This window comes from Arvicanthis niloticus, chromosome 7 (genome assembly GCF_011762505.2).
Source record: "Arvicanthis niloticus isolate mArvNil1 chromosome 7, mArvNil1.pat.X, whole genome shotgun sequence".
Lineage (NCBI taxonomy): Eukaryota > Metazoa > Chordata > Mammalia > Rodentia > Muridae > Arvicanthis > Arvicanthis niloticus.
This window is the reverse complement of record NC_047664.1, coordinates 68,897,103-68,924,360: the sequence shown is the minus strand read 5'-3', so window position 1 is coordinate 68,924,360 and position 27,258 is coordinate 68,897,103. Positions and strand designations below refer to the sequence as shown.

The following is a 27,258-nucleotide window of genomic DNA, read 5'->3' as shown; positions in this document are numbered from 1 at the left end:
GACCAAGCATTCAAATGCAGGAGCCTATGAGGGCCATTCTTATTCAAATCATACACAGGAAACACGTGGGGACTGACAGAAGGCAGGAATCCGTTATTCTGAGTGTCTCCAGAAAGCTGGATTTGGACTCTGCAATGAAGGCCCCAGGACAATAGACTTTTGTCAAATCTCTAGAGTCAACTCCATCTAAAGAGAGAGAAAGGAATCTTCCAACAATGTGATTGTTTGTCAGGACATCAGAGATGGAGAGTTAAACTTTAGATTATGATGGCCTCAGGACCCCTTCTGACCTTTAGAGTACGATTCTGTGCCAGCCAGTTTAGGATGCCTTGCGGCCTTGATACAATCTCTTAAATTCTCAGTACTGAAGCAGCCGACATAAAGCAATACAAATAAGAAGCCATACAAATAAGAAGCCTGACAGAAAATATTGACTGTTGCCTTTATCCTTTAGAAAAACATGTGAGAAGCCAAACACTGACCATAGCCCAGAATCCATCTTTAGTAAACTACCCACTAACTATTACATACCGGGAAAGTCCGTTCACCACTGATTTCTGTCTTCCTCAATGCAAACAGTGGAATAGGGTACAAAGGCCCAGTTAATCTCTATGGGTCTTCTCAGCTATAAATTTTTATCAGTCTAAGATTGTAAACATAGCTTCTTTTTGTTTTATTACTCCCTGTATAAATATAGAACAGTTTCTCTCACGCAAGGTGGTTCATTTATTACAACATTTACTGAACATATTCTGTATAAAAAATTAGGGTACTGGAAATCAAGGTGGAAATCAGGAGAAAGGGTAATTTCTCCCATGTTCCTAGAGCAACACTGCAAAGAAATATAGACAACACTGTGTGCCTTGAACAATAAGTAGGGGGTTTAAGCGTCTTAGTTAGGGTTTCTATTGCTGTGAAGAGACACCATGACCATGACAACTCTAATAAAGGAGAACATTTAACTCAAGTTGGCTTACTGTTTCATAGGTTTAATGCATTATCATCATGGCAAGAAGCATGGAGGTATGTAGGCAGCCATGATGCTGGAGAAGGAGCTGAGAGTTCTACAGCTTGATCCACAGGCAGCAGCAGGGAATGCCACACTAGTCCTTGACTGAGCACATGAGGCCTCAAGGCTTGCCTCCACAGTGACAACGTTCCCCAACAAGGCCACACTTCCTGATAATGCCACTCCCTATGGGCCAAGCATTCAAACACATAAGTCTCCGGATGCTATTCATATTAAGAACCACCACAATAAGAAACAGTTACGATGACCCATGGTTTCCTTAGAGGGACAGGAAATGAGCAAAAGTTAAGCATGGGACCCATAGGAGATGTACCATTTGGCTCTCCTGAAAGAAGTCCTAGAAGGTAACCCTGAAAGCCACCAATGGAACCCTGGGAAATCAGCAGGTTCAGTAAAGATGGACAGATATTCTCACCAATGTAGCCTATTTTAGTAGGAAACCCAAGGGCAATGACTGGGATACGCTACGCAGACTAAGGTCATTCAAGATTTCAAATGGCATCTGAGTACTAAGATTACTAACTTACGTGTTAGGCAGTGTCTTCTGTTCAGTCATCCTAATAGGCTTAGCTAACGCTGCCACAACCATGCTTGCTCTATTGGCCCTGTAGCCCTCAAGATGCTTTGAAGGAGGCATTTTGCACCTGGCAATGCTCTCTGAACTAAGTTACATAGGAGAGAATTCACAAGCAGTTAATAAGAAGACTCCTCTTCTTACGAGGAACAGGACTATACTTCCTGTGATCATGGAGATCATGAGCTAACAGAGCACAGATATTCTTCTATTCACATCCAATACTGTGAGAGCAAACAGATAGCACAGGTAAATGGGTACTACAACCATCAATCCATCTCGACATACACCACACGGAGGGAGCATTCGTGTCGGTGGCGGCAGGAACGGTAGTGACACAGAGCAGTGTCTGATTTGGACAAACTTCCCTATCATGCTGGAGGCAGACACCTCCTCTCTGATGGTCTGCATCGCATCTAAATAGTGTCTGTGTCTACAAATCATTATTCTCGGCAAGCCCGAGTCTGTCACTCGCTGTGCATTAATGTCGTCTTAACCCATCTTTCTGATTCCAGCTCAGTCGGTTACATATCCTGTCTCCTCCCCATTTTGAACGTCTCTGTTGTTTATTGCATGGCTCTCACGCAGAACTTGTCTGAATGGTCTGGGTGCTTTCAGTTGGATCTTATCAGAGATCATGGTTATTGGAACTCCGTATTTTACAGCTTCCATCTCATTAATGCCAGCACTAATTTGTGGCCCAATCCAATACCACCCCCATAAGATCTGCATGAATACACACTGGATTTCAATCTGCCATTCAACAAGCACGAAGTCTTTTATGTTCATTATTAGCCAATCAAACAGCCCCGGATTCCTTTCTCTGCATTTTTTCCATAGTGAAATCATTTTGTTATTTCCAAAGCAGTTGCTTGGTAGGAAATATTCAGGAAGGGGGAAATAATGACACCAGCGCCAGTCTGTCCTCCGCTTCCTTTTCTTTACAAACACAACAGCTCCAACCTGGAAACTGATTCAAATTAAGTCATCAACTTTTTGTCAAAATCCTTCTCCCCTGAAATAGCTCTTGCTCAGAAAGAACCACCTCATGAGGTATTTTATTTTTTTTTCTCACCCTGCAAGGAGTAAAAGGATTGCAGAGAAGAAACTAACTTACGCTCTGGCTGAGACTCAAACCAGGTTGACAAACCCAAGCAACGCACTAGATCAATGCCACATGTGCAGGGGTGACCTCGTTCTGATGCCCACCGTTTTGTTCTCCGGGATGCTAGGGCCTGGGGTCATTATTATGGAATTCTCCTTTGTTCAATTTACATGGTTAAATGATCTCCCTTTCACATCATTTCAACCCCATGCATCATTACCAAAAGAACTCCATCTGCTGTAATGTTCTCCATCTCCTGTTCCAGCAAGTGCCTCGACCTATGACAAATTTCAGTCGCAATATTGGTTCAAGCAGACTTGGCTGTTCAAATTTGGAAGTAAATTAAAAGTAGGGAGGACATTAGTAAATAAACAGAAATAGCAAATGTCAGGGTGTTTTCAGTCAGTGAAAAGACGCAGTGGAATTCAAGAGGGGGTCGTTTTCTATTCGCTTATTAATGACTAAAGACGGGTGACCACAAAGCTGAGTCTCCTCATATGGTAAAGGCCTGTCAGGTCCTACCTTTCCACTTCTCTCCGAGTCCTCATTCTTCTTCCATGTTCCCAACAAGTGGACTCCAAGGTGTAGAGGCAGATTTGGATATAGTTTTCACAGCAGGCAGTAGAAGGAGACTGTGGCAAAATTACTGTCCACTCAGCCAGCCCCAAAGAGGGTCTGAGGCAGGGATGCTCCTTCCTTCAGAGTTGCCCCCAGTCCAGGCAGAGGAACTGGGTTTTCTCTCCACCTCCCACCCCCCTAATCGGACACTGGGTGTGGGCTGTCTCTATGCAGCAATGCTGACTTTGGACAAGGATGCTAATTCCCAGAGAGGGACATCAGCCTGCCTTGCAGCCATTAAGAAAACAAATCCTTGGTCATGCAGGTATTGAGATTCAGGGCAGCAGGCAAGCCCTTTATCCCATGAAACATCTGATTAACTACCCTAGGCTGAGCAGGCTCTAGGAGAAGACATTTGCTAAAGTCACTTCAATGGCATCTGATGTCTGGCCAGGATCTGCAAAACAGATTACTGTTATGGGTTTAAAATATGCATTCACTCTTGTTTTCGCAAAGCACAAACCTCTAACGTATGTACCACAGAAGAGAGAACTGGCTTCTTGTCTCATATCAACTACTTCAGTGCCTTAAAGTGACTCTTAACCTCTGTAAGACTTTGCTTACTCAGCAGTCAGACCAGGATGACAATATTTACTGCACCTTCCTTTCAGGGTTGTAAAAAACATCAGTGTGCATGAAACATTAGATAAACAATAAAAGCTTATGCAGATGGGATTTATAATATTTGGCAAAGAGAACATGTTCAAAAAGTACACATCAAATGGCTATGAGAATACAATAATAGCTTCCCCGTCTCCCCAAGAGTCTATGGCCCCTGGATTCCTTCCAGCACACTGACTGTCTGGGTGCCTCAGTCTAGAAGCTTGGGCATAAACTAAGAGAGATTCAGTGAATTGAGAGGGGCACACCCTCTGTTGTGACAAATGACACAGCTGAATGCCCTCTACCTTGACATCATGGCTTAACTCTCCAAAACCCACAGGAGGTCCCTTGGAGCAACTGATAACAAAGTCTGTGTTTTGCCTAAAGGAATAGCTCTTCACCAATTATGTCTAAACAATTGTGCCCATCAACCTAACTTGTGCAGAGTTATCCCGAGGGAGCCATCATATGATAAGGTCTAAGATCCTTAATCCTTAATTCTGAAACCCAGAAAGCTCTGTAAGCCAAGTTTCTCCAATGCAGTTGGTGGGAAAACCCGAGCTTGTGCAAGACTGTTAATTGAACTCGACCCCGTGGTGCATTTCACTGCAGAAATATGAGGATACCATGAGAAGATATCATAACCTCCAATGGCAGTTATTACTCCCTCTAGTACACTGCTTCTCAACCTTTCAAAATCCGCAACACTTTAATATAGTTCCTTTTACTGTGGCGATCCCCCTATCATAAAATATTTCATTCCTACTTCATAACCGTAATTTTGCTACTGTTATGAACTGTATTATAGTTTTTTGTGTCTTATGATGGTCTTAGGCGACTCCTGTGAATAGGTTATTGAACTCCCAAAAGGTCTCGGCCCACAGATTGAGAACCACAGCTTTAGTATAACACCATCCTTGAGATCACTTCGTATGTGATAACAGGTGGATAATAATAGGCTAGCTTTATGTCAACTGTGCACAAGTTAGAGTCACTGGAGAAGAGGGAGCCTTTGAGACAACGTCTCTGGAAGATCAAGCTGTAGGCAAACCTATAGGGCGCTTTCCTAATTGGTGATTCATGTGGAAGGACCAAGCAAATTGTGAGTGGGGTCATCCCTGGGTAGGTGGTTCTGGGTTCTGTAGAAAAGCAGGCAGAGGCAGCCTCAGTGGCCTCTGCATCAGCTCCTGTCTCTAGAGAACAGTCCTGCTTGAGTTCCTGTCCTGACTTCCTTCAGTGATGGACTACAATGTGGAAATGTAAGCCAAAGAAACCCTTTCCTGCCCAAGTTGATTTTGGTCATGGTGTTTCATCACAGCAACAGTGACCCGAAGACAGGTGGCACTGTGGCTGAAATCTGAAGGCCTTTCTAAGGCTCTCTGGGGAAATTGTAACCTTTAGGAGGCAGGGCCTAGTATAGACTTAGGTCACTTGGGCCAGCCTTTATAGGTGATAATCCAGCTGCTGCCTCACTCTCTGCTTCCTGGTGTGCTGAGATGTGAGCAGCCTCTGCCACGGCTCTGAAGTAAGCAAGCCTCTCAGCCATGTCACCTCCACTGTGCTGGAGTGAACTCCCTGAACTCGTTAACTGTCCACATCACAGAGCACCTATGTGGGGGGTGCGTGGGGAAGGGCCGGGGTAAGGCCACCTTGGTGAATCTGACAGAGCTGGTGACAGGCAGAATCAGTGGCCGCTTAAGAAACATATTAATAGTCTGTAGTGACTTTAGGTATAAACGTCCCGCTACTTATAGTAAAGACTATATCTATGGTATGACATCTCTTAGTACTGTTGGTTCACGAGTCACAAAAATCTGTCTGGAAATGGGGTAAGCAAATAGAGGGTTTATATGCAGGATGGTTGACCTACCCGTCTTTCACCCACCCACAGTGCTTAAAGTCGAGCAGTCAGAAAACAAACAACAACAACAAAAGCCTTCACTGTACCAGCTGAGCTGAGTGAGGAGCAAGCACAAGTCCGAGCATGCCTCTGTCTCGCTGCCATCTTGGTCATCCACTACCACCCTTGGCCCATCAACTACAGTAGCAGGAAGTCAGAAATTCTGAATGACAATTATTTTGCTCTAAGAATAATTTTTTTAAAAAAGACTTAGGGATATCTGTACCTCCTCCATCTTTGAACTGGAAGCAATTAAGAATTGCTTCCAAGAAGAGATATGTAAGATGTGAGGAGACACTCACAACCCATTTGCTTTGATAGGCCCTTCAAGTAAATTGAGGCTGGGGTGGATGGAGGTAAGAGTTGAGGGGCATGAAATAATCCTAAACCCCGGGAGCCTTGGGACATGGGCATGTGGTCCACCCTAGCCCGCAGGGTAAACTGTCACACAGGTCATTTGACAGAATCCAGACACAGAAGAGTGAAGTTTGATGTCCATGTTTGTAATCTCAGTACTCAAGCTGATACCGGAAGATCACAAGTCTGAGGAGAAGAGCCCAGGCTACATAGTAAGCCCTTCTCGCCAAAAATGAAAATAATACAATTAGTAAATAAACAAACAGCTTCTAAATTACAGAACAGAGCATGTTTGAATGCTTTTCCACAGCTACAGCCGCCTCTGCCCCTTCCTTTTCCCATCTATTCCTAAGGTAAAAAAGAAAGAGCTGAGGGGAAAGAGTGTTACTGTCTTCAAATAACTCTGAGTGGCAAAAACTGAATTCTCGAAAACAGTAAAAGAGTAGCGGGGACTCATTTGTTTTACACTGGAACCCTTTGCAAAGGCTGCTCACAGGGAGCAAAACAAAATGGACCGAAGTGACAAGAAGCCATCCAACACAAGGGAAGAGGCTGAAGAAGTGCCAGAGAAGACAGAAAAGAAGGGAAGATCCGGGGAAGAGGGAAGGCAAGGTGTGCAGGTGGAGAAAGCGCCCGCAGGCAGGGTGGATCCTCCCCCCACCCACAGCGCGGGTACGGCCAGGCTCAGCTTCCCAAGGAAACTTCCAGAAGGCTTTACGTGGCTTATGGTTCCAGGACAAGTCCATCACCATAATAATGGGGAGGCGTGGCAACGAAGAGGCATAACAGCGGGTGGCAAAGATGGCAACAGGAAAAAGGAAGCTGAGAATTCATGACCTCTTTAAAGGCCTTCCCCCAGAGACGTACTTCCTCCCGGGAAAGCTACACCCTCTAAACCTTCTCCAAACAGTACCTCTTACAGCATCAAAGGCCAAGGCTAAATTACCACACCCCCAGCTCCTGCCTTGCGCTGGATTCTCAGCCCCTCCCCACTCTGAGTTATGGAACAGCCTTCTGATCAATTCCTTTCCTGTTTAAAGCTACCAAAAATGGTTTTGTTTCTTTGGCGATGAGAAATTAATTCATATTAATAGGAAACCAACTGGGCAGTGGTGGCGCACGCCTTTAATCCCAGCATTTGGGAGGCAGAGGCAGGCATATTTTTGAGTTTGAGGCCAGCCTGGTCTACAGAGTGAGTTCCAGGATAGCCAGGGCTACACAGAGAAACCCTGTCTCGGAAAAGAAAAAAAAAAAACAAAAAACAAAAAACAAAAAACAACCCAGAAAACCAAGATTAGAGGCTGGAGAGATGGTTAAGAACACTGGCTGCTCTTCCAGGGGTCCTGAGTTTAATTTCCAGGATACACATGGTAGCTCACAACCATCACAACCATCTGTAATGGGATCTGATTCCATCTTTGGGGCACAGGTATGCATACAGATAGAATATATATATAGAATATATATATATATATATATATATATATATATATATTATATAGAATATATATATATATTTCTTTTTTAAAAAGAAGAAAAGAAAACTAAGATTAAGTAACTAAGAGGCTGGAGAGATGGTTCAACAATTAAAAGCGCTTATGGCTCTTCCAGAAGACCCAGGTTTGATTCCCAGCACCCACATCGTAGCTCATAACCATTTGTAATGCCAGTTTCAGGGAGTCCAATGCAGTCTTCTGCACTTCATGGGCACTAGGTATGCAAGTGGTACACAGACATACATGAAGGCAAAAGCCATTCACATTATTTTAAAAATAAAATAAGATTAAACAACTGAGATACTTAGAGCTACGGAACAGGTTTGAATGCTTCAGACTTTGCCAATATATAATGACATGGTCAAAACAGGAAGTGGGGGAAAGTAGAAGGAAGTGGGGGGTGCAAATGTTCTCATCTTCAATAGCATGGAGTTAATAGACACCCACCTAAATGGAAACACCTAAGTTTAAACATACGGTTTTCAAAGCGAAATGACTCAGTGCTTCTCATAATCAGTTTATAAATCTGAGAGAACCATTTAATGGAATACAGGTGAGGATGCTTACATTCAAAACTAATAACTAACTTACCAAAGTCTAACAGATGGCCCCGTCAATCCGAAGCTAAACACTTTACCTACGAGGTACCAGGCATCATGCTAAGGACTTACAGTGGCTGTGGTCCTTGCCTTTGTGGGACTTAGTATGTAGTGTGGGGACCAGAGATAAGGTGAACAGAGAACTAAGCATGAAGCTCTGACAGTGATGACTGCTCTGGGGGCTTTCCCCCATGATCCTTTCAGAGGTTTGACGGTGAAGACAGACACTGGAGCGATTGCTACTAAAGACGGTCTAACGGGAGGCATTTGAGAGGTGACAAGTAGAGAAGGGTGAAGCTTAGGTAACAGGGAACGGAATGATGTAGAAGAGGGGAGGGAGGAAGGTTGGGGACCTGGGGATAGAAAGAGAAAGGTTTGTTTTCTCAAAGGTCCACTTGCCATTCACAATACATTGAAAGGAGTGGTGGGAGGCTTGAGGGAGCAAGTGAGTTATCGCCTGGTGCCCGAAGGTGATTGGAGCAGTGAGGCCCACTTACTAAAGAAAGGAGGTAGGCAAATCCCAGATCAGAATTTTGCCAGGGACATGTAAATGAAATTAAAAAAAAAAAAAAAGAATCCACGTTGTTTAAAACACATTGATTCATCGTGAGCTCTGATCTACATGTTGAGGGAGGGAAAGGGGCAGGACAGGGTCCTGGATTACAGAGAAAGAAGGGTGAACAGCAGACAAGGATGTTAAGTAGTGGCTACAGCCCAGAGCGACAGAGAAACGGGAAGTGCTGGAAAAGTAGTGACTTCAAATGAAGTATGAAGAACAGAGCTGTAACTCAGGAGATGTGACCCTGGGTTTGGTAGCCATGACCAAAAAGATGGAAGTTACAAAGTTACTGTTAGATAGTCACCTCCTAGACACCGGGGTCATCGGTTGTGGTGACGTGTGTCAGTGTCTTAGTTAGGGTTCCCGTTGTTATGAAGAGACACCATGACCAAGGCAACTCTTATAAAGGCAAACATTTAATTGGGGCTGGCTTAGAGTTTCAAAGGTTTAGTTCATTATTGTCATGGCAAGAAGTATGGCAGTATCCAAGCTAAGCTCTTCATCTTGATCCAAAGGCAACTAGGAAAAGACTGTCATCCTCAGGCAGCTAGGAGAAAGCTTTTTTCTGTGATGGGTGGAGTCTGAGCATAGGGTTTCTCCAAAACCCGCCCAGACAGTGACACACTTCCTCCAACAAGGCCACACCTCCTAACAGTACCACTCCCTATTGGCCAAGCATATTCAAACCACCACAGTTAGGGTAATTGGAAACTGCTGTTGACTAAGGCCTCAAGGCTGAAGGGCAGTCTGGTCAGCACTCCACTATAGGTAAGTGAGTCTGCTTTTTCCTGTAGGGGACTCATTTTTGTTTCCTCATATTTCACATTCAAGTTGCCCTAGAGATGAAATTATATGATAAAAGAGAACACAGCCTGGACATGTCAGCCTGACTCTGGGTAAGACTAGTGCTAACAAAATTCATGTGATACTAAAGAACTGTCTTGACAACTTTTACTTCCCACAAAGATGCATCAGTAGGAGTCTTCACGGTTGCACATAGGATGTAGGCTGCCCAGGTAAGGCTTTATGAGGGAGTGTTTTATCTGGAAGAGAGGTGAAAGGCAGGATGAGGAAGAGACTAGGAAATGTTACATTATGTCATCATTATGCTCCGTACCATGTCTCTGCAGGTTGTGTGTATTACAGTGTAGACAGCACAGGCCTGGATTTTTTTTTTCTGACAAGTTCCTGAAGATGACAGTTAAGTATTTTGTTCATATTATCAATATGTTTCAATAAGTATCTAGCAGGCAGAAGTAAAATCATTTGCAGAAAAAAAAAGTGGATTTTAAATATCTATATTTGTACCTATATTTATATCTATATGTTAATATATGTCACATAGGCCAGCAGTAGGCCTCAGGGTCATGCTGTCATATGTTGCCTTCTATGCCATCTCTTATCACCAATATACAGCCTTAGGTAATGAGAATTTCAGATGAGGAAAAGCTCAGGGAAGTTTAATACTATGTGATAGGTTAAGCACACAATGGAATGAAGCAGAGCAGAAGTGTTTATCCGTATAACTCAATTCCTTGATTCCCCACGCTTCCTACTCTCCTTCCCTGCCTTCCCTAAGAACCCTCAGATGGAAGATGCTCTCGTGTCCTCTGATCTTTTACTGCTGCATATACTCTCCTGGATGCCTTCACACAGGATGGCAGGTAGGTCTTAGCCTTGTGCTCAAGATGAGGAAAGAGCCCCCAAGGGGTTCCCCAAGATCGCACGGCTTAGCAGGTGGCTTGGGTAGTATCTCTTTCTCTCCTTCCTCATTTCATGCATCACCATTAGTTCTTCTGGCTCCTCATACCCAATTTTTCTAGGCATACACACAAAAGAGCCTCTTTCCTGTCTAGAACATTCTTTGTATCCCTTTAGCACGATAATCAGAGATCACTTACAAAGTAAATAAGGCGGCGATCCATCTGGGAAGTCACTGGTGTCCTCAAAAACGATTGAAGAACAAGAGTCAAGCAACAACTTCATCTCGTTGAATAAACTCCAAGCTCTTCTTGTCGCTGCGCGCAGTGTTCATTTGGTTGTCTTGTGAATTTCACCCTAAAGATTAATTTGGCCCGCTATAAAGAGCATAAGAATTAATATTCAGCCAAGATATGAATCTTTCTTCATTTTCATTTTAGTGGAAATCAATTTGTCAAACTACTGTTGAGTGCCATTTGTTACGTGCTCACTCCCACTTTGCCGCTCAAGCTGAGGTATTTGAAAACATCTGTGTGAACACTTTCCGTCAATACTCCCAGATTTATACTGCCGCTTACGGTAACGGCTATCTCTGAGAGCATTATGAATTAAGCCTTGTGGCACTAGATTTTACTGGTCTTATGCAACAGAGATCATTTTATTTTTAAAGCTCACAGTCAGAGTTGTCTCGAGGGTGGGATATAGAAATGACCTCTAGATGGAAAACATACAACCAAAAATCTGGGTGTGGCCTCGGTCAGGACTTTCACTAATGATGACAAAGCCCTGACAGAAATAATAAGGGCAGAGATTGTCCAATGTGCTTCATTATTCAGGCCACAGAAGCAAACACAAGGAGGATCACAGTAGCTTACTTACATCAGGATGCCAAGAGAGAAGAGGAGGTTCCAGAAGAAGATAAGAACTCCCAGGGACACATCTCCCAGACTCTAGTGACCTTCTTCCTACTGCTAGATTTTGCCTCCTAAAGTTCCCAGGGCATTCCATAATATTATTACCAACCAGGAACCTCTGGCTTTTATCATAAGAATCTATGGGCAATATTTCATATTCAAACAAGACTATAGCCCTCCTAATGTTACCATGCAGTCTTAGCTCATTTCTCACAATGGTCACTAGGAGAATACTTCACTGTCTTTAAACCAGATCCGGAAAGAACTCTCCCCCTCCACTCTGTCTTCAATCTCCCTGCCCTTCTCCCCAGGAATGTTACAAAGAAGCACCATAAATGACTACCTTAGAGTTGCTTGAACACAGAGATGTATTGTCTCTTGGTCCTAAGAGTTCAAGTTAAAAACAGGATTCTGAAAAAAATTCTTCTCCCTGAAGGTGTCAGGATGGTGTCCAGCCCAGGCCTCTCCTCTAGGTTCTGGTGGCTTTCTGGCAATCTTTGGTGATCCATGGCCTATGGTCACATCATCCCAAGTTCTGCCTCTAATTCACATGGTGTTCTCGCTGTTTGTATAACCATACCTAAATTTTCCCTTTTTATAGAAATACCAATTGCAATAGTCTATTTCCTACTCCAATAAGACATCCAAGATATGGGAACTTTACCAAAAAAAAAAAAAAAAAATGAGTTTTCTTAGCTCAATTCCGACAGCTCAAAGGGCTTGGGCAGGTGTGGGCTGAACCCTGGTGAAGCCTTTTCTGGGTGCCTCACCTAGGTACTGAAAGCAAGGTAAGAGGAAACAATGTGAAAGAAGAGACCACACTATAAAACCAACCCCCCCCCCAAAAAAAAAACCACTCAGAGCTCAGGCTCACTTTCAAGAAGACCTAGCGATCCTCCAACAGGTTCCATTCATCTGTCTGTCAGTCTGTTTAAGGGCAGCTGCCTCACCTCCTAAAGTTCCCACACCTTCTACACCTCCACAACTTGGGACTAAACTGATGCCTTAATCCCACTTGGGATGGAGAAGAAAGCAATCATGGGGGTTAGAGGAAGGGAGGGACATATGTGGGAACGAGGATGGGGCCGGGGGTAAGGGAACATGATCAGGTATTGGAGGGGGGAACAGGACTGAAGCCCTGAGGGCCAGAAAGAATAGAAACAAATAACCTCAGGAGGTAGGAGGTAGAGGGGACCCTCTAGAATGTACCAGAGACCTGGGAGGTGAGAGACTCTCAGGACTCAGAGGGTGGGACCTTGGATGAAGTGCTTTATAGTGGGAGGGAGAACTTGTAGAGTCGATCTCTAGTGGAGGGACAGGACATCACGTGGAGGGATGGGGTTGCCATTCCACAGTCAAAAACTCTGACCCAGAATTGTTCCTGTCTGAAATAACTGCAGGAACAAAAAGAAGAAGAGCCTGAGGGAAAGAAGGTGCAGTGACAGGCCCAAAGTGGGATCCAGCTGGGGGGGAGGCCCAGGGCCCTGAAACTATTACTGATGCTATGGAGTGCTTACAAACAGGAGCCTAGCATGGCTGCCCTCCAAGAGTCCCAACAAGCAGCCGAAAGAGTCAGATGCAGATATTTGCACCCAACCAATGGTCAGAAACCAGGGAACCCTGTGGTTGGATTCAGAAAAAGCTGGAAGAAGCTGAAGAGGAGGGTAACCCCATAGGAAGACCAGCAGTCTCAACTAACCTAGACCCCCAAAATCTCTCAGACATTGGACCACCAACAAGGTAGCATACACCAGTGGATATGAGGCCCCAACACATATACAGCAGAGGACTGCCTGGTCTGGCTTCAGTGACAAAAGACACACCTAACCCTCGAGAGACTTGAGGCCCCCAGGGAGTGGGGACGTCTGGTGGGGTGGGGATGGTGTTGGGGGAAGACATCCTCTTGGAGGAGGTGTGGGATGAGGAACAGTCAGAGGATAGACAGGGAGGGGGATAAAGACTGAACTGTAAAAAAAAGATTAAAGAATTTTTAAAGAAAAAAAAAGAGTAAAAAGAAGAAAGAAAGAAGCTTTGGAGGTCGCACTTGAATTATATCCAAACCCTAGCACCAGTCTTGTCAGATTTGGAGCACTCCCTGTGACTAACTAAGTTACTAAGTATAACTAAGTTACACTGAGAGACTGTTTTCAAATTTCAGCATGAGCTTGGGAAACACAATCTGAGCCCATGATCCCTCAACACGTGCATGTCCCACCACCTCCCCTCTATCTGAGCCCATGATCCCTCAACACGTGCATGCCCCACCACCTCCCCTCTTACAAATGAGACTAATGCAACGATAATGCCTACTCGGATTTGCTCTTCCCTCTCAGATTCTCAAGGCAGACTCTGAGGTTCTCAGATTCTCTTGCTATCTTTCTCAATCTATTCTTACATTCTCTTTCCTCTCTCTGGTGCTGGGTTAAGTGTTCTACCATGTAGTATGCCCCCCCCCCCCGCACCCTAGCCTGGCATCATATATTCTTAGCAAGGTTCTCAATCACTATTACTTAGCACTTTATTTTACCCTCTTATTTAGATTTTGCTAAGTGTCTCCAAACCTGTAGGAACAGAATCCATTTCTCCTTCAGAAAGTGCTTCCTCCCTTAGTATCGGTTCTCATTGTCTTGATCCTTTTCTCTCTTCTGTTCCCAGGTTGCTCTGCAGCATCCTCTGACACTGTCTGTCTGTCTGTCTGTCTGTCTGTCTGTCTGAGCTTCTGTCCTCTGCTACTACTCTTCATTCATCCCTACGCATGCCGTCTTCTGCACACTGATATTCAGGTCCAGGAGTCTAATATACACCTCTATATAGTTATTGTTATCTCCATACCTAGATATAGTTATTGATAATCTTGTTAAGAACATATAGTGCCAGCCTGGGGGAGCTTGAGATATAGCTACATGGTAGAGCACTTGACACCTAACATAGAATCTAAAGTACCTAAAATAAAACCCCCTTTCTTCTGTGATCTTTACATTTAAGAATGACCACCACTGAGCTAGACTCTCTAGGCAGAAACTAGTGGTCCTGTGCCTTATCAATCCCCTGGCCCTAAACAGAAAGTCATACATAATATAAGTCTAACACATCTTCCAATAAATGGCTTTGGGAACAGAAAAGGGAAAGGAATAAAAGGCCATGGGAAACTGGTAAGACAAGACAGCTTCATTAGTAACCTGACTGTCCCCTAGGCATGACATGGGTTTGATCCCTAGAACTCACTCAAAAAGATTAAAAAAAAAAAAAAAAAAAAAAAAAAAGCAACTACTCAGAGTGGTACATGTTTACAGTCTCAGTCCTGAGGAGGAAAAGAAAAGCAGGAACCTGGGTTTGATGATGAACAAGACAAACCTCCTAGTTTAGTGAGTTTCAGGCCAAAGTGAGACCCTGTCTCAATAAAGAAACAGCACCCAAGCTGAGCTCATGAATGTGTGTGTGTGTGTGTGTGTGTGTGTGTGTGTGTGTGTGTGTGTGCCTGCGCATGCACTTATACTTGTGTGTATACCTGGACACACACATACATATGAACCTATATGTTTGCTCTCATGCACCTACGCTTACATGTGTACCTGGACACACACACACACACACACACTAAAAGAAGGGGCCTTGGGAATGTGAGGCACATTTTAAAACAGAGCTTGGAAAGGACCCCGAATAACACAATCTGGGTTATTCATACAAGGTGTCCTAATTTCCTTTCCATTGCTTCAGTGAAACCATTGGCAGGAATATGGAGGTCAGAGGGCAGGAGTGGCTCTCTCCAGCCATCACGTGGATTCTGGGGATGAAACTCGGATCATCAGTCTCGGCAACAAGCACTTTTACCTACGGAACTATCTCACTAGCTCATTACAGGGCTTGCTCTGTGCTTCTTCATGCATCATATGTTCAAAAACTGGTAGATGTAAAGTCTTCTGGGCAGAAATTTAGTATTGTGAGTGGTGAGGTTTACTATAGGCCAACCCAAAAGGGTGTGTCAGAATGACTGGTTCTGTGTAAAGGTCTCGGGTGGGACAAAGAGATCTATATGAAACAAAAAACAACATTAAAGGGACATTATAATCATTCGGGGGTGTCACGGCCTCTTTCTTTAGGCACGGGTGATTATCCCTGGATGTACTACCTATGGACTAACAAATCAACTCTTTCAGAAGCATTAGGCAGGTTTAGGCTATGCTCTGTGTTAGAAGGGAGTTTGCTTTTCATGACCTTGTGGTCTTAATCATTATCTGATGCTCGATTCCTGCCCAGGCACTGCTTTAATGTTTGTATTTTCAGTATCTTTTAAACATCTGCTGGCCTCAGGCTCCACTTAAAGAAGCTGGTGGTTACTCCTTACCTTTTTCTCGGATGAAGGGAGAGTAACAGAGAGAGGTGGAGAGACACGAGGAGAGGTCAGGGAGAATGCTTAACAAACCAAGGGCAGAGTGGGGTCAGCCCAACTTAGCCTGAGTTTTCAGCAACTGAAGAATGTCAGATTCCATCAGTGTTTGTTTTCTGCATTAGGACCTAAGTACGTTCATTCATGTCATGTCTGGTCCTTCCCGTTTATATATAGCCTTTAATCAAAATTATGTTTTACATTTTAAGTTCCAAAGAACATAGGCAAAGATGCTATATGTCCAGAGATAAGTTTATTGGTTTGATGGTAAAGCGCTTGTCTAGGATGTGTAAGGCCCTGGGTTCAATCCCCAGCATCTGCCAAAAGAAAAGAAAAGAAAAGAGCATTGTGGTGGTTTGATTAGATGTGGTAGCCTTAGACTCATGTTTGAATGCTTGGCCCATAGGGAGTGGCACTATTAAGAGGTGTGGCTTTGTTGGGGTAGGTGTGCCCTTGCTGGAAAACATGTATTGCTATGGGGGCAGGGGGCAGGCTTTGAGGTCTCCTATGCTCAAGCTGTGTCCAATGTGACACAGAGTCTCTTCTGCTGCCTTCGGATCAAGATGTGGAACTCTCAGCTCCTTCTCCAGCACCATGTCTGCCTGCATGCTGCCATGTCCCACCATGGCCATAATGGACTAAACCTCTGAAACTAGAATCTGCACCAATTAAACATTTTCCTTTATAAGAGCTGGTCATGTGAGCCGGGCGGTGGTGGCGCATGCCTTTAATCCCAGCACTTGGGAGGCAGGCGGATTTCTGAGTTCAAGGCCAGCCTGGTCTACAGAGTGAGTTCCAGGACAGCCAGGGCTACGCAGAGAAACCCTGTCTCAAAAGACAAACAAACAAACAAAAAAAGAGTTGGTCATGTGGTCACGGTATCTCTTCACAGCAATAAAACCCTAACTAAAACGGCATGTGAAACTGTCTGCCACGCAGACCCTTACCTCCACTGATGTCATTCCTGGACTAATGACCTTTCCCATCCTGGGAGCTGGCTCTTTACAGCAGCCACAGAATGGGGTAGAAGCTGAGAGATCACCTCCAGGCTCAGCTCTGCCACTCCCTTACTTTGGGACACTATACAACTTTGCTGTCTGTGGAATGAGAGGAAAAAAAGATCAAGCTTTGGGTTGCTTGCGATAAAAGAGGTAGTGCAAGAAGGCATATAATTCCCAGGTGAGGCTCTGGCTCTACCTCCAGCAACATGAAAGTAAACTAAAAAATAAATACATATAAATAAATAAATAAATAAATGCAAAATGTCTGACTTAAAATCTAGCAGGAAGTGTCTGTGAACAAATGTATTTATCTACTGAAGCATTTCTATTCTTTTTCATGTGTGTGTGTAGTATGTATGCATGTATGTGTTTGTATGTGTATGAACACACAAATACAAGTAGGTACACATGTATGTGTGTGTTTGAAGTGAAGGTTGTTTTCCTTACTTCCTCTCCAACACATTCACTAAGGCAGAGTCCCTCAGCTGACTCTCCAATATGGGTAGCCTGGCTAACCAGTTTGCTCTGGGGATCCCCTAACTCAGCCTTCCCAGTTTGAATGCCAGTCAGACTGCCATGCCCACCCAGCATTTTCCTGGGCTCTGGGGATCCCAACTCTGGTCCAGCGTTTGTGCATCAAGGATTTTGCCCCCTAAGCACCTTCCCAATCTTTCTACTGAGGCCTCAAATGTTAAAGGAGCTGTCACTTTTTAGGTAAATCACATTTGAAAAAGTGAAGCTCGAATATTGTTGCTATTTAGTAAATGTCAAACAAGAATAGGGTGGTGCCTTCCCAGGATAGATTAAGAGTCATTTAGATTCTTGAAAATTTCTAATTCTGGTGTTTAAAACATCAGTCATTAGACACCACCCCCCCCCCCCCGGCCCTGTCTTCTAGTATAGTGCAAAGGAGAAGCAGCAAAAAGGACAAGTTCTATTTGCAACTTGTATGTTTTTTTAAGCCTCTACGCTGCACTCCTCCTGAAACCAGGCCATGAAGGCAGGGACACAGGCACACACCACACACACACACACACACACACACATATATATATATATATATATATATATATATATATATATATACACAGACATACATATTCACAAATACACATATACATCTATACATACACGCACATGCTCACACACACATATATATATACATACACACAGACACACATAAGCACACAGACATGTACATACACATGCACGCACACACATACACACACACACACACACACAATTTTGCTTTATTTCTTGTTTTGCTTCTGAGGAAGATCCCTGCTGTGTATCCCAGGCCTTTAACTCATTATGTAACTCATGCTGGCCTCAAACTCAAGATGCTCCTGCCCCAACATCCCAAGTCCTGGGATGACAGTTGTGTGTCACCATGTGTGGCCAACACCCCGACCTATTCGATAAATTTCTATCCACACACAATTGATATGAAATTCTCTCTGTAACCTTTATTCCTATCTTGCCCTGCTTTCTCTGTGGTGATGCAAAGAACGCTCTCCATGGTCTCCAACAGCAATGTTACAGCTAAAGTTGGGGATTTTCACATTTTTCTAGTGGAGCACAATCTGTGGGATATTTGTTTCTTAACACTTTCTATTCATTTTTACAAACACCACATAAAAGAGTAATCTTAATTAATTTTAAAGGGGCCCTTTTTAAAGATAAAATCCATCCAGAAGTCCATATGTGAAATAGACAAAACTGAAGCTTTCCAGATCAAATGCAGGTGGAAAAGGGATGGCTCTGATACCGACAAGCAGCACAGCCTAACAACCCGGGGCGCCACCATTCCTGACAGACTTGAATGAAGCATATAGCAGAGACTGCCACGTTTTAGTAAAGACCTTACAGACTTCTACCACATGAGATTAAAACTCAGTTTCCATGGGCTGGGGAAGATGGTTCAGTGGTTAGGAGCACTTGCTGTTCCTGAAAGGACCAGGGTTCAATTCCCAGCACATACACAGCAACTAACAACTGTCTGTAACTCCAGTTCCCATGGATCTGACTCCCTATTCTGGTCTCCAACAGCACCTAACATACATGAAGGCAAAGCATGCATAAAATTCAAAAAAAATTAAAGTAAAAATCTCAACATTCGTACCTTGCCCAGATTATTGTGGTCACTACTAACCAATCTTTGCTGCCAGGCCATTGACTAGTCCCAACGGACCATTCCACAGTGAACTACTGCATAAGGTGCCACTCCACAACTGATAAGGTCCTTTGCATTCCTCAAAGTACACAAAGGTCTGCTCCTTCGTTCCCTTACAAAACCACATTGCTTCCCGTACTTTTTTCTTTTTTCTTCCTTTATTTTATGTATATGAGTACACTGTCTCTGACACACCAGAAGGGGGCAATGGATCCAATTACAGCTGGCTGTGAGCCACCGTGTGGTTGCTAGGAGTTGAACTCATGACCTTTGGAAGAGCAGCCAGTGCTCTTAACCACTGAGCCATCTCTCCAGCCCCTTCCCCTACTTTTTTCAAGTCTCCACTGAAGTGTTACTTCTTCACACCCGTCTCGGCTGCCCTGCACGAATCTAGATGCTTCCTTCTCCCTTATTCTCTATCTGCCTCGACCTGGTTAGTTGTTTTGTTTTTTTGTTTGTTTGTCAACTTGTCCCAAGCTAGAGTTATCTGACAAGAGGGACTCACAATTGAAATCACACCTGTAGGCTAGCCCATGGAGCATTTTTCTAATTAGTGACTGATGGGGAGGGCCACACCCACTGTGGGGGAACCACACCTGGGCAGGGGTCCTGGACTGTATATGAAAGCAGGCTGAGAAAGCCAGCAAGCAGCATCCCTCTAAGGCATCTCCCTCAGTTCCTGCCCTGACTTCCCTCAGTGATGGAGCAAGATGTGGAAGTAGAAATGAACTACACCCTTCCCTCCTGGGGTTGCTTTTTGTCATTGTGTCATTATCACAGCAACACAAAGCTGAGACAATCCAGGACCGGTTTTCCTTCTTAGCAGTGACTAATATTGACAGGTATTTCCATGTGTACGTATAAACTGCCTGTGCCTCCCAATTCTATGGGATAGGAAATAGATTTTATTTTTCCACCAACTCCTGATACAGTACCTACAGAGTAAGCGCCCATTAAATATACGTTGGATAACTGAGTAGCAAGGAAGATGCCCCTGTCGTGGAAGAGCACATGCTTAGCTTGCCCAGAGCTCTCAGTTCAGATCCTGGCAACAAGACAAACCAAATCAAACAGCAATAACAAAACAATTTAAAAAAAACTTCTAATAAAGGTTCAAATGCTCGTGCTTACGATGAAGCTGCACGCCCAAGTCTAACAGGCAGTCCTCCGTATAGAAATGTAGTTCCACTATGCTTACACACTTTCTCTTCTACCTTTGCTTCTGGATTTCCCTTCCATATACATTTGGTGGCTTTCTGTGGGCTGGGCCGGTCTGTCACAGCATGAAGCTGGTCCACTTTGAAAACACACCTAGGTGTTTCCTCTCATTTGTGGTTTCTAGATTTTACACAGATATAAAATCACATGGGCCTGTGTGGCTTGAAAACAGAAGTGAAACTACCTAGGGAACAAAGGAGGCTAAAGGGGAGGGGGAGGGGCACAGAAGAGGCGCTGTGGAAATACGCTGAGCATACAATACGTACTTAACACTATTTTTAAAAACTTCTTTACTGATTTCTTTGTGAGTTCCACATCATGCACCCGAATCTCACTCATCATCTCCCCATCCCTTCAACCTTGCAACCTCCTCCCTCAAAGAAAATAATAAAACATAAGAAACATCTCGTCATGGAAGCTGTAACATGTGGCAGTGGGATCTAAGTTTACGCTTTTGCGCACACATCATCTTCACTTGCAAATGTTCCTTGCAATGAGTCATTGGTCTGGTTCGAGGCCTCTGGCTTCTGCTACACTATCAATACTGGATCCTCTCAGATACTCTGTTGTTGCTGTGTGTCCTAGAGGTCCTGCAGCTTTGGATCTGCAGGACCATCCCTTTCAGGTACTCAGCAGTTTATAGTTGAGGTAGATATTGGGGGTGGATCATCTTAAAGCCCTGAATCTGGGGCTGGTTGGCAGCTATGTTAGTCAGCCAGACAGTTCTCTTGTACCTTTACCACCAGGGCCAGCTCTCCCACTTTGCCCAGGCAAAGGGCAGGACTGTTTCTCCTGTGCTCACACCCTCAGCCTGGCTCACCTGTGACTTAACTATCAGGGCCAGCTCTACTGTGCTGCCCAGGTGAGGTGTAGGTAGACAGGTAGACAGCAGACAGATTAGATACGTAGATAAATCAGAAACCCAAGTCACTCAACTGAGAGAATCTTATTATTCACTTAACACAAGCATTACAAGAGTAGGAAACAGGTCTTAAGAAATGTGGCCCAAGATGGGTTTCTGGACATCACTGCAATTCATGTTTGAAATGGAAGCTTCTGCTGGAGCTCTCTGTTCTGTTCACAATTAACATGTTATAGAAGCCTTGATCTTAAATACTGAGTGGTTCCTCTACCTGGAGCACGCCTCTCTGGATAGCCACTCCTCAGCCTCTCCTGTCAGTCCCTCAGAGGTGCAGTCTCTGTCTCCTTTCTCACGGCCCAGAAGTCTTCCACTGTCCCTGCCCCACACAGCCTCAGGGAGCCTGGACTTTGTTTTACTGCTCCTATTCCGTCTAGAACCAATGCGAGTTCATCTAATTAATAGCTATGTCCCCTCCTGGACCACAGGCAAGCTCCAGATGGGTAGGAGCCAAGCTTTTGTGGCTCATGGTTGTCTTCTCGTCCTCTAGCATGAAGTAAATGTTCAAGCTGCACAATAAAGAAGCCAGTGAGTAAAACATGTGAGTCACGTGCTGACACCGCCCTAAGCAGTGTGTGTGTGTGTGTGTGTGTGTGTGTGTGTGTGTGTGTAGTATATGCGTGGGCGTCTTCCTCTGTCACTCTCTGCCTTACTGTCTTGACATAGAGTCTTCACTGCATCAGATGCTTGCCTGTGGGCTAGCTGGCCAGCAAACTCTTGGGATCCATTCCTCAACACTGAGGTTATAGGCATATGCACTCATGCCCAGATTTTTCTGTCAGTGCTGAGGATTCAAACTTAGGTCTCCACGCTTGCAGAGCAAGCGCTCTACCCACTGAGCCATTGCCCCAACTCCCCATCATGGCTATTGGCAAAAGACCTAGTTTGTTGAGGTAACAGTTTCCCCTACACAAGATGAAACAGTGACTCTTTGGAACAAGGCATGAGTCATGTTCCTATCCCAGGATCCTTCACCCAATCAGTCAAATCCTGACCTACATGGGTCAGGAAGCCCATGGATCTTGGGCTTGATCTCTGAGCCAAACTGCCCTTGAGATTTCTGAAAGTTCAATGGGAATAACAGAAATTATGCTAACTGTCGTTCCAAAGTTTCAACTAGATGGTAAACAAGCAAAATAGCAAAAGCCCAAGAAATAAAGACAAAATCCAATAGATGCTTGTCAGTGCTCAGAGGCACTGGTCCTCTCTCGACATGTTACATCTTCCTGGCACCAGGAGAGTCATAGCCTTGGGAGAATCAAAAGGCAGCAATACTGTCATAGAACCTGGAACAGTCTCCAGTGTGTATGATCACTGATGCGGGTGGTCTTTGTCACAGATCTCAGTCAAGAAGAGCCAAGGCAGAAGACAAGAATGGGGTAGCCAGGGAACGCTGCCCACGGCTGGCACAGCAACTGCAGGATTCGCCTTGGAGGACTCCAAGGAATATTTGTTAGAGATGCTGTGGGGCCAGTAAGGACACAGATGTGAAATCTGCATGTCTAACGGTGTGACTTCATTTGTATCTGTGAGATAATGATTAGCAACTCTTAGATGATGCCATACGTTAACTCCAAGAAGAAAGAGAACAGGAAGTTCAGAGTACAATGAGGGAGGAGTGACAGATGGACCGCAAAGAAGATCTCGTGAGAGGGGGGGGGGGGAGAGTGGGGGGGGATACAAGTGTCAAGAAAGAGCAAGAACTGAGAAGTAAATTCCGGGACAGCAGGCAGCAGCAGGCCTGACAGTGGCCAGCAATGCCACAGGCTTGGACGCTTTCCCAATCCTTGTTTAATCTCCTGAGGAAATTTTCCTCCACTGAACTGCATATTTAAGTCCACAGTGAGAATGAAGACTCCAACAGACTTTATGTTATAGCCACTTTACACAAGACAATCTATTCCATTAGTGAGCGGACATCTGTATTTATATAGGAAGGATTCCCTGGTCATGGTGCTTTGACCCTTGAGGAAATTGTTTCTGATTCATCCATCTGACAAATATTTACCAAGTAAAGCACCATTCTAAGTGCTTGGGGCTACTGCAGCAAGCAAAACCCTGTGCTTTTCTGGAGTTTTCATGCTAGGGAGGACAGGCAAGGAATTTATAAGGATCTTAAGAAAGCAATGAAATCCGGGAGGAGGTCTTGGCAGTTGGTCATTTTAGTTGCAACAGGGAGGCCTCCCTGTGGAGGTGACACTATGATCCTCTCTCTCCTCAGGGCATGCTTGCACTGAGACTGAGAAGGGAGTGCTGTGGCTGAAGGGAGTGGTGTAGACCAACGGGAGAGCCTCAGGCAGAGGGAACAGCAAGTGAGGGACAAGCATTCCTTGACATTTCCAGAAACAGACGCTCTGCTGTAGATGGAGCGTAATGGAGACAGGGAGAGATCAAGGACAGAGATGTCCTTGCGTTGTGTAGGCTGTGTCCTGAGCAAAAAAGCCATATGGCAGCCATAAAACGAAGATTAATTAAGACTTCCAAAATGAGAGCAGGCTATAGAGGCTGTAGCCTTTAATCCAAGTGCTTGGGAGGCAGAGGCTGTGAGTTCGAAACCAGTTTGGTCAACATACTGAGTTCCAGGGCAGCCTGTGAAACATAGTGAGCCCCTGTCTCCAAAAAAGCAAAACAAGACAGAAGAGGGTTTCCAAACCGTTCTGCACACCCAGCAACTCGCCTGGAGCATCCAGTGAGGTTTGCACAGCCGAGCTGAGAGGTCATTATCCCAAAATAATGCACACACGGCATCTCTGTCAATTAAATATACTACAGAGATGGGCAAGACAACACAGGTTGAAAATGAGGTGTCCCTTCCCAATGTCAGGTTGTATGTGGATCATAAGAACAACAGATTCTGGACCATATTCGGAAATGAGTTGCAGTCCAGTCAGAAGTTTGGGGGCCACAGTGAGAACATGAAGGGAGAAGAAATAAAGGAGAGGACAGAAGGAAGGCTAATGACTCCTAAGACTGAATCATCAGGAAAGAAAGCAGATACCACTTCCTCAGAGTAAAGCATACCCTGCCTGGCAGGACATAGGCACAAGGCCAGCCCGAGCTATAAAACAAGGCCTTGTCAAAAAAAAAAAAAAGGTCCAGGTAAAACTCCACGAAGTTATAAACTAAAAACATCGGACGTGTCTGCAGAGAAGATAAAGAAAAAAAATGAGAAAGACATTTCCATAGAGGAAGAGGGTCAAATGGAGCATGGGAGTCTCGGCTGGGACAGCCACTGCTGGCTTCCTGGGCTGGTATCCTGATGAATCAAGGCAAGGTAAATAAATGGTAAATAAAACCATTATGGTAAATAATGGTAAATAAAACCATGGCGGAAAAAAAAAAAAAAAAAAAAAAAAAAAAAAAGGCTAGTTCCCTGTTCATACCTCTAAGTGGCCCACTATCATTTTTAGAAAGAAAGGAGAAAAATGGGGAAGGGGACTTTAGACAAGCTGTATGATAGAATTCCATATTTGCTAAACACATGAATACATGAACTTTAAATAAAAAACAAAAACAAAACAAACAAACAGCTCGCAGGCCACTGACCAGGCGAGCAAGCAGCCAAGGGGTTGGGAATCTATAGCAAGCCAGCATGTGACTCAAACCCTAAGTGGACTGATTTGAGCACAGCGCAGGCTTTGGGGATCAGAACGTATCTTCTAATCTCCTTAAGAAAACATGCTAAGCCCTCTGCTGTTCCATCACAAACTGCCAATAAAACCATGTCAAATCTGCCTACCTACCTAGCGGCCTATGGATTCGTGTTTTCTTCCTCTGGGAAACCCTGACGAATACAGCTGGATTCACTTGTTACCAAGTACCAAATTAATTACCAAAGCAGAGGGTTCCTCCACACTGCTCTGTCATAGAGAAGCCTAACCGGTCTGCTTTCCACTCAGCCTCAGGCTGATCTCCCTGGAGCGAATTCACCTCTGCTGCTGGCTGAAAGGCCCGGGGATACAATGAGGTATCAAATGACGTTAAACCTTTTATCAGTCCAGGCCTCCCTTAGACAGCATCTCACCCAGCACCGATTGTTGCTACACAGACTCATGGAATTCCCTGGCAACAGAACATAAATAAAGGAGTGAGCGCTGGGAAAGGGGCACTGGGCAGCTATGGGGTGGGGGTGGGGGTGGGGGTGGGGGTGGGGGTGGGGGTGGGGGTGGGGGTGGGGGTGGGGGTGGGGGTAGGAGTGGGGGAGTTCATAGCTCAGAGGAGACCGCATTTTCTTGCTACCTCATAGTCCCTGGCACCTGCCAGAAGAGCAACGTGACAAATATGCAGAGTCTCTCACCATAGGAATTACCAAAGAAGCTAAAAACAGCAACACCAACACGCTGGCGCGCATAATCGCTAACCTCGGGGGACAGGAAAACAGAAGTGCTGTGTCAATCTCATTTCCTTGTTAGGTGTATTATCATAAGCGGGGCCTGTCATTCTGAACACCACACTTCACTACCATTTACTGGGCTCGGGCTTCTGAAATATTGAATCCCATAGCAATTTTATTTTTTGCTTTTGATCTTTACTGTTTTACTCACTTATCCATAAACATGAGCTACTAAACCAATCTTAGTTAAAGAGCTAAGGCTAAAGCCCCAGGCCATCCACTAGGACTAAACCAGCATCCCAAAAGGGACCTCACAGCAGACCTGAGGAAGTCTCCATTGTTTGGATACCTTGATGTGAGATTACCTGCCAGCGATCCAGCCTTCATTTTTCTTGTTCCTCCAGTTTAGGGCGGGAGACTTAGGCAATGTATGTGTTTTCCTGGGAGGGGACATCAGAGGAGTTCTCCTGAGGTTAATTTTCTAAGTCCTCGACTCTTGTCAAAACATTATTCTACTGGATGCTTCCATGAAGGGGACTTGTTGGAACGACCCTGCAAAGCAGTACTTTTTATCACTTGACTAATTTTAAAAGTAGCTCATTCAACCAATTTTGGCAACTGAACTATTTTCTGAAATCCAGAATAGCAAAAACTTGGGAGCTAGACAGGGAGAAAATAAGAGATTCGGAAGTCTCATTGTAGGGAGGATTGTCGTGCATTTACCAAGACACTGCCAGAGAGGCAAAGCAAGACTGGGGTGGACCCCGGGGGGGGGGGGCCTTGTACGCCCTCCCTGTGCTACCCCTTGGGCAGAGAGTCAGAATAACATGTGTTCATGGACTGCTCATCCCATATGAATCTGGAGGATTATTCTAGTTCCCTGAGAAAAGTGGACACAATGCCATGCCTAACCCATCTAGGGTTATAGAACCCACCCAGAATCTCACACACAGGGGTGGAATGAGAATATGGATCCAGGGACCTGTTTCAAAGTTTATGCACTTTGTGTGGCTTGAGGAAGGGCCAACAGCACACGTTGACTGTCAGAAACCCTCTGATACACACCTAGGACTCAATCTGAATCTGTCAATCAAGAGCAGGGGAGGGGTGGGAGGAGGGGAGGGAAGAGCTAATCTTTACCCAACACTCTCTGTGCAGAGCACTGATCAAGTACCTCAGAACAATGCTGCCAAGTGGACACTCGTATTGTCCCCTTCACACAGACGTGAAAACCAGCTCACACAAGAACACAAACCTGATAAGTGAAACAGCCAATGTGGCTCCAGAAAGCCTGGCTCCTGACCTCTCAGTAGATCTGCTTCTCACAGTGAGTACTTAGCACATTCCATGACCTGTCCCACTGGACTTTACTCCCCAACCCCCACGCTTGCAAGCGAGATGCCTATGGGATGGGGTGGGGTGGGAGTGCTCTCAACTTTAGAGAAAAGCAAAGCCATATTGGAAAGCAGCTTTCTGAAGTTTGGAACACTTATGCCAGCATCAACTCTGAAAGACCTGTGTCCTCATAAGTTCAAGGACAGGGCTCTCCAAGAGGTCATACCCATGGGTCTGTCTTCATCTTCTGCATCCACAGATGACCTTCCCTGAAGAGCTCGGATGCCCAAGTGGGGTGAAAACTAGGTTCTTTCATTAAAGGAGAGAGAACCTAAGAAAAGCTACTGTCTTCCATGTTTCGGTGAAGGTACAGCCTGGGTAACAGAGCCAGAGGGTGGAGATCATACAGCCTGTGTGCACTAGTGTTTGTGTGAGC

The 27,258-nt window shown here is 44.8% G+C and overlaps 1 long non-coding RNA gene across 1 annotated transcript in view; it reads right to left on the bottom strand.

Annotated features, from left to right (window-relative positions):
- The window catches only part of LOC143443126 (uncharacterized), a 33,946-nt gene extending 20,486 nt beyond the window's left edge, over nt 1–13,460 (bottom strand). The window contains exon 1 of the long non-coding RNA XR_013111876.1: nt 10,743–13,460. This is a non-coding gene — a long non-coding RNA (uncharacterized LOC143443126). The remainder of the gene's footprint in view (nt 1–10,742) is intronic.
- Nucleotides 13,461–27,258: the final 13,798 nt, after the last annotated feature.